Here is an 8,818-nt window from a genome sequence, read left to right on the forward strand (position 1 = left end):
TGACTCTCTATGTATACATAAATGGCTTAGAACTGCTGTTAGCATGTGAGTTTTACTTAAAACACATGGAGCTGGCAGTCCTGTACAGAACTATTTCTACGCCAGCCACAAGCAGTAGAAAGAACAGGAGATAATACTTAAGAAATTCAAGGGAAATTACCTTAAAATTGAGGCCCCACACTTGTCCCCACAAAGCACAAGAAGAACTTCAGTAGGAAAAGGACCGATCCATCCCTCTGTATACACAAAAGACCATCTCTGCGCTCTGGAATTACAGCAAGTCCTGGCTCCTCTGATTTGCTTCCTCTGACTGAAGTGAGAACATTTCAGCCAGCAGATTTCATCCAGTCAGAAGATTTCATCCAGCAGTTTAATGAACAAACAGACAGCCCAAAGTCCTTGCATTCCTAAGAGGCTTAGGTGTCTAGGACATTAGCTTATGCTTCCACATTTAACTTCTCAGCACTCGTGGAAATGCAGGAGTTAGTGCTTCCCTTACTCCACCATCTCAACAGCTAAGACAGAAACACCCTCAGCTAATTTCACTTCATCCTTGCTCCATAATTTGATTAGTTGTATTTGGAATGTCTGCTGAGTTGCTGGAAAAGTATATTGTGCTCATGTAATGACTCTGAAATAAAGCCTAACAGCTGTCAAAACCTGCCATTGGAAGTGTGAAATGTGTTGGGAGAACATCAACTTAACCTTAAAGACGCTGATAAGCACACATCAGACATTCAACAAACCCAGTGTTAAGTTTTGCTGAAGGAACACAGACGAGGACTACAATTTAGCAATCCATTTGAGAGTAAATACAGAGTAAATTCACAATAAACCTTCCTCTCTAAAGATCTAAACCACTCCACCTCCTCCAGCTCTGACTGTGAGGGATAATGCAGAATGAATAATCTGTATTCCTTTTGCTATCCAGGAGATGACTGTTCAGAAGTATGAAAACTGTTCATTAACATTAAAACTCGCCAGAAAACTTATCCACAAGGTTCAAAACACACAGGTTGGCACACACAGGGAGCAGGCAAAAAACTGGAGCACTTATTTGTTGGAAAACACGTTTGGTGGAGCGCTATGGGAAGATGACTCTTTGTTCACCAGTATGGTTAGGTGGTCAAATCCACTTTATTTCCATGATACAATGACCTATATGCATTCCAGCAAGAGGCGTGCTCCACCAAGATTGGTTACAGTCAGAGGCTCCAGAGTTACTTGTAAGGCATCAATAGGTCAGCATACCATAACAATCTGAGGGTCAGCCTCTGGGGCTGGCTAAACTCTGCCCACCTGCAGCTGCACTCCACCCCCTGCAGCTGCCTGTGGGGGGAAGCTACCCTGTGCCTGCTATCTAAACTCCCAAGACGGATTCAAGGACATTCCCAGCACGGGTTGCTCATTGTTTATCAATTCTTGTGTGCTCTGCTAACAAGAATTTCTCCAACACTTATTTCTTCAAGTGGCAAATGCAAATATTGACCTGGAAGAGGCTTTTAAGGATTTACTCACAAAATGATTGTTACCTGACTCGTGGGGGCTAGCCACAGTCATAGACAGTGCCCAAATGCTGGCTTGTCGGCCGCTGAGTCTTGCTTCTTCCCAGGCTTCTGGGGAAAGGAGGCAGACAATCTCTGACCTTGTCTCCTGGTTCCTCTGGATGATCTGTGTATCTCCAGGACTTCCTGCCTTGGCAGGAGGCTTTCAGGTGCAGTCTCAGCACAATGTCACAATGGCTGTGCAGGCCGATCACGTGCAGGCATTATAGCCTGTTCCTGGTAAGCTCCCCTGGCAAATTCAGGATGCAAAAAGAGGTGGCATCAACCCCTGTGCTACCTGCTTAACCCTTTTATCAATATCCATCCCGAGACTAATGGGGCATTGGACATAGATTAGCCAGTCAGAATGGCACTTTGCCAGGCTTCACCATATCAGGTAAAGCCAGGGCTTTCACCTTCCCCTCCCATGATTGCCTCCTTCCAGCACAGAAGTAGGGGGAGCAGGAGGAACGTGCCTGGGCAAGCCAACATGGATAAGCCCATGTTTGCCCACCCCACTGAGACACAACAACAAAACATCAGAAGCATTTCAAGAAGTTCTTGAAGAGAGAGGTGCCAACTGTACCCTAGAATGCAATCATGAAAACACCTCTGCCTACTGTCTCACCAGAATGGCTTGCACAGCTTAGATCAAAGAGATGCTGCTGCACACAGAGAGCCTTCTCTCCGCAGAGCCGTCCACACTCGCAGCTAGGAAGTTCCAGACAACTCAAAGCTCCAATGTGTAGCCAAAGGTAGCCTAGGGAGTACCCCTCTGTGGGGCTCCCTTCCCTGCCTACTGGGAAAAAACACCTCTGAGCAAGCTTTCCAGCAGTGGAAAGGCTGGGGTTCAGCCTGGAAAAGAGGAGGCTCAGGAGAGACCTCTTTGCTCTCTGCAACTACCTGAAGGGAGGTTGTAGCCAGGTGGGGTTGGGCTCTTCTGCCAGGCTACCAGGGACAGAACAAGAGAACCAGCCTCAAGCTGCAGCAGGGTAGGTTTAGGCTGGATGTTTGTTGCGGAGGGCAGTAATAATTCGTGGCCGAGTCGAGAATTTATCAAAAATAGATATTTTTTATTTTTACAAAACCCGCCCCCACAACTATATATGCAAAGATTAATTTCGTTTGATAAACAGGTTCAGTTGCATGAGAATTCTACGAGGATACCATTAATAATCTGACTATATATATTTGGAAGTCAGTTTTTGGAAAAGGAGTCTGCTATTAATTAATAGCGGTTTCTTACTAAATTAAGCTAAGCCAAATAACTCACTCAGGCTGGCTCGTGCAGTCGGTCTTCCTCCTCCAGCGGCTACAGGAGTCGTTAAGAGTCGTTAAGGGTCGTTAGGCAGACAAAGGTGTGCCTAACACCAAGGCAAGTCCTTTGGTCTCTCTGCAGTGCAGGCACAGGAGAGTGAGCGAACTCGTCCAGGCACACGCAAAATCCAAAGCGGGAACCCCAAAGGCGGGAAGACCCCCAATATTTATACCCTTCGCTAGACAAAGGGCAGAGTTACCACACTTTAGGCGCGAAAGCGCACGGCCAATCCCAGCCCGGCTCCAGCGCGGGAACTCACGGGGCAGTCCCCGCCCCCTTCTCGGCTGCAGGGCAGGCGAGGGGGGTGGAAACCAGGCGGCTTTTCCCCTTTCCCCCCGAAGTCCGGGCAGGAGAGGAATTTAGGGGTACAGGACTCCAGGACATCCCACCCCGGTGGTAATGAGCATCTTTGTCTAGAACTTGAGTGAGAAGTGATCCCCCTTCAATTTAGGAACCTATTAATATATATATATGGCTTAGCCTTTTTCAACATTAACAATAGGTAATACATTAATCGCCCCAACAATATTTAACAATACTTAACAAGGCTTAACAATAGCCCAAACAGTATTAATAAAGCTACACAGTCAATTTGAAGATTGCTCTGTTCCTGGTAGAGCAACCAAGTTCATGGCAGAGCCTTAGATGCTCTGAGTCCATGGCTGGAGGTCACAGTCCGTGGGTCCGGATGCCATCATCCACTGGCCACCCCGGTGATATGACTCCATCTCTCGTGTAGCTGGTTCTCCTTTTCCCAGGTGCTGGTCAGGTGGTCAGGAACTGGTCCTCTGCCTCGACCTTAACCTGTAAGGAGACAAAACCTGCCTCGGCCTATAAAGGCCAGGCTTAGCAATTAATAGTTGGGGACGATCCACCGTGTACTGATCCGGTGGCCTTTTCCATTTGCATCTAGGGCTTCCCAGGCATATAAGCCTCTGGGTTTACCCCATGCCATTGGCACTACCCCTATAGGTTGGCCTTTTGTACTGGGGCAGGTGGTCAGTGACCACGTGGCTCACCTAGGCAGCAGGTCTTTATTCTGGGGGCTTCTGTAGCTCTCCCCGTGACTGCTGACCATTAAAAGCTGCCGAGCCACTATTACAGTAATTCAGTGTTTTGCCTCCCGTGTGGGAGACGAGAAAGGGTTAACCTTTCTGTCTGGGGACGAGCTGCAGTTCCCAGCGGGGGGGCTGCCGCTTCTAGGCGAGCCGCTCTGGGAACCACCGCTGGGCGAGCCGCTGCCGCTGGCCCTGGCGCGGCTGCCTCTGGATTTTGCAGCCGATTTCTGAAGGCACCGCACTAGATCCTTCAGCTGCCAGTCTGCCAGCTGCCTTAAAACAGTTTTTGGTACCCCTAAAGTCAGGGCTTGTCTATACCAACTGTTCTTTTCTCTGGGTCTCCAGTCACTCTGTTGGTCTCTGCCCCTTCCCCTCGGGGAGAAGCCTGAAGGACCGGTCCCCCTGCGGGGGCAGTCCTGCACTGGCCGGACCTGCCTGTGCAGAGTCCTGGGATTTTCTGGGGGAGAAGCACGAGACTGTCTCTCCCCAGCCCCTTTTCCTTCAGGAGACCCAAACCCAAACTGCAGCCCGTGGGCGTTCAAGTCAGTTAACAGTTCAGCCCAAGTCATTACGTGCTCTTTAGCACCATCGTTCTCTGCATTTTCTCCAAGCACACGTTCAATTTTCTCAACGTTCTTCATTAGTTGGATTTGCAGAGTTGCTGGCAAACCCTTCATAATAGGGTGCAGTCTCTCCGGGTCCACAGGGGCATAAAACGGGCAATCGTAATGTCCCTTATCATAGATAGCCTGGACACAGGCAAGTCTGCGGAGAGCAGTGATGAGCTCAGAGGAGCTGGTGACCTTTAGTTCCGTCGGCTCCCCCCGGTAGGCTGGACGGACACTGCTTGCCCAGTAGGCTATGCGAGCGGTGAGGCTGTGTGTCCCCTCGGGTTCACGTGTCAGGAACACATCGTCCCCCCAGTCTCCAGCAGCTTCCTGCGAGTCTAGAAGGACCCGGTCCCCACCGGCTCGGGACACTCGATACACATAGTCAGCGACTGAGTCCCCAGGATCTCTCGCATATTTGACTTGTAAGTCACTGAGCTGTGCATCTGTAAACTGTTTTTTGATCACGGTGGTCCCTGCACCGCCTTTTCTGCCCTTCACGGACTCAGTTCTTATAACAGGCAACACGTGCTTGTGCACCGCGGCGCCCTCCTCACCGGAGCTCTCTTCTCCGCTAGCTACGGGAGAGTCCGGTCGGGACCTGCGCTTTCTGCGTGGCTTTGAGGCTTTCTGCCGCGCAGAGGCATGTGCAGAGGAATTCTCTGCGTCTCTGGCAGAGTCTTTTGTGCCTGGTTTCGGGGAACTTCTCTCCCCCGAAGAGCCCCTCGGGGCATTCTCTGCCTTTCTCCCCGATTCCCGCGAATCACTCCATTCAAATTCAGACACGGAGACCGAAGAGGTGGTGTCTGCAGGCGTTACAAGCCTTTCTTTCATCCGGGCAGTCAGTGCCGCGGTCAGGCTCTTTGTCTGCGCCAGCATGCTTTCCCAGATACTTTGGCATTTAGCTTTTTCTGCTAATAAATCCTTTTCCAAGGCCTGAATTCTTTTTTCATAATTTTCAAATTCGGCCAGAGTCTGGGTCACGACTGACCCCAGAACAACAGAGAAATGCTCCGTTGGAGACTCAGAAATCACAGGGTCTGAGCGCTCAGCTAATTTCTCCAGGATTTTCTCCGGATTTTTACAATTTTTCTGAGCCCAAATTAAATCAAGCCCTGTGATTAGGCATCCCTTTTCTTGTAGAAATTCTATGATTGAACTACCCAGCATACACTGCGCCATAATGTTGCGGAGGGCAGTAATAATTCGTGGCCGAGTCGAGAATTTATCAAAAATAGATATTTTTTATTTTTACAAAACCCGCCCCCACAACTATATATGCAAAGATTAATTTCGTTTGATAAACAGGTTCAGTTGCATGAGAATTCTACGAGGATACCATTAATAATCTGACTATATATATTTGGAAGTCAGTTTTTGGAAAAGGAGTCTGCTATTAATTAATAGCGGTTTCTTACTAAATTAAGCTAAGCCAAATAACTCACTCAGGCTGGCTCGTGCAGTCGGTCTTCCTCCTCCAGCGGCTACAGGAGTCGTTAAGAGTCGTTAAGGGTCGTTAGGCAGACAAAGGTGTGCCTAACACCAAGGCAAGTCCTTTGGTCTCTCTGCAGTGCAGGCACAGGAGAGTGAGCGAACTCGTCCAGGCACACGCAAAATCCAAAGCGGGAACCCCAAAGGCGGGAAGACCCCCAATATTTATACCCTTGGCTAGACAAAGGGCAGAGTTACCACACTTTAGGCGCGAAAGCGCACGGCCAATCCCAGCCTGGCTCCAGCGCGGGAACTCACGGGGCAGTCGCCGCCCCCTTCTCGGCTGCAGGGCAGGCGAGGGGGGTGGAAACCAGGCGGCTTTTCCCCTTTCCCCCCGAAGTCCGGGCAGGAGAGGAATTTAGGGGTACAGGACTCCAGGACAATGTTAAGAAGTTCTTCACAGCAAGAGTGGTTGGCATTGGAACAGACTGCCTGGGGAGGTGGTGGATCCCATCTTGGACATGTCACTCTGCAAAATTCAGCACGTGTGGCAGTTGAGAATGCAGAAGTCAGTGGCCAGGACCAAGAAACCATTGAAGGAGGTTAGATGCAGGTAGGGGTTGGTCTCGCCTCCCTCATAACAAATGATAGGATGAAAGGAAAGAGCCTCAAGTTGTGCCAGGGGAGGTTTAGGTTGGACATTGGGAGAAAATTCTTCACTGAAAGAGTTCTCAAGCACTGGAACAGGCTCCCCAGAGAGGTGGTTGAATCCTGTTGCTGGAGGAGTTTCATTGACACAGAGGTGTGGTGGCTGAGGGACATGGTTTAGCTCCAGCCTTGGTAGAGGTAGAGAATGGTTGGATTGGGTGATCTTAAAGGCATTTTGCAATCAAAGTGATTCTGTGCCTCCATGAGTTTGCATCAGTAGGCCCATGCCAGAAGTCACTATTTGCAGCTACACTAAACACTCTGCATACCAGCCTCAGGCTGCACCAGGGGAAGTTTAGGCTTGAGGTGAGGAGAAAGTTCTTCACTGAGAGAGTCATTGGACACTGGAATGGGCTGCCCGGGGAGGTGGTGGAGTCGCCGTCCCTGGAGCTGTTCAAGGCAGGATTGGACGTGGCACTTGGTGCCATGGTCTGGCCTTGAGCTCTGTGGTAAAGGGTTGGACTTGATGATCTGTGAGGTCTCTTCCAACCTTGGTGATACTGTGATACTGTGATACTGTGATCTTCCCGAGGGTTAGACAGAAAATGATGAGTTCTTTTCTGACTACTAAAAGAGAAGACAGTTACCCAAATCTTGGCTTAATATTTGTCTTGCATTTTTTCATCTTTGAAGGAGCCATGAAAACTTCTGCCCTCTGCACACCAGAAAATCTGCAGTGGCAACTTAATGTTCTTGAGAACTTTCCCTCTTTATTACACTAAGAGTTATTAGGTTGCACATCAGCAGTTTCATGTCATAGAATCAACCAGGTTGGAAGAGATCTCCAAGCTCATTCAGTCCAACCTAGCACCCAGCCCTAGCCAATCAACCAGACGAGATGAGGATCCAGGCTTTGCTTCAACACCTTCAGGGACCACAACTCCACCACCTCCCTGGGCAGCCCATTCCAATGCCAATCACTCTCTCTGACAACAACTTCCTCCTAACATCCAGCCTAGACCTCCCCCAGCACAACTTGAGACTATGTCCCCATGTTCTGTTGCTGGTTGCCTGGGAGGAGAGCCCAACCCCACCTGGCTATAACCTCCCTTCAGGTAGTTGTAGACAGCAATGAGGTCTGCCCTGAGCCTCCTCTGCTGCAGGCTGCACATCCCCAGCTCCCTCAGCCTCTCCTCTCAGGGTTTGTGCTCCAGGCCCCTCACCAGCCTTGTTGCCCTTCTCTGGACACCTTCCAGCACCTCAACATCTCTCTTGAATTGAGGAGCCCAGAACTGGACACAGCACTCAAGCTGTGGCCTGACCAATGTTGAATATGCAGGGAAGAAGAACCTCCCTCATCCTCCTGGCCACACTGTTCCTGATCCAGGCCAGGATGCCATTGGCTCTTCTGCCCACCTGGGCACTGCTGCCTCATCTTCAGCTACTCTCTACCAGCACCCCCAGCTCCCTTGTTGCCTGTCTGCTCTCCAGCCACTCTCTCCCCAGCCTGTAGTGCTGCTTGGGGTTGTTGCGGCCAAAGTGCAGAACCCTGCCCTTGGCCTTGTTCAATCTCATCCCATTGGCCTCTGCCCACCCATCCAGCCTGGCCAGGTCCCTCTGCAGGGCTCCCCTACCCTCCAACAGCTCCACACCTGCTCCTAGCTTGGTGTCATCTGCAAACTTAACTGATGCTGGACTCAATCCCCTGATCCAGATCATCAATAAAGATATTGAACAGGACTGTGCCCAGCACTGATCCTTGGGGCACACCACTAGTGCCAGCTGCCAACTGGATGTGGCACCATTGACCACCACTCTCTGAGCCTCCAGCCTTTGAGAAACCAGGCTGAACAAAACAGAAAAAATGACCCAACCAAAAAAACCTTTTGGAACTAACACCACAGAAACTACACTTGTAGCCATTTGCAAGAAAGAAGCTGACTCTCCAGTTTAAGAGAGAGATGAAGCATGTTTAAGCAGGATTTACATCAACCTGTAATTTGAAATAAAAGGGAAGGAAACCACACGTGACAGCAAGCCCCAACAGAAGCTCATGACTAAGAAGTTGCAAATAAAGCTCTGATCTAAAAAAACCTCAACTTTTCACACCACAGGTGCTAATCAAGAACTACTGAAGGAGTGTTTCATGAGTGTTTTTTCCACTGATATAGAATATTTAGAATCAGAGGGAGCTGGGGGTGTGCAGCCTGG

This window comes from Pogoniulus pusillus, chromosome 8, assembly GCF_015220805.1.
Source record: "Pogoniulus pusillus isolate bPogPus1 chromosome 8, bPogPus1.pri, whole genome shotgun sequence".
Classification (NCBI taxonomy): Eukaryota; Metazoa; Chordata; class Aves; order Piciformes; family Lybiidae; genus Pogoniulus; species Pogoniulus pusillus.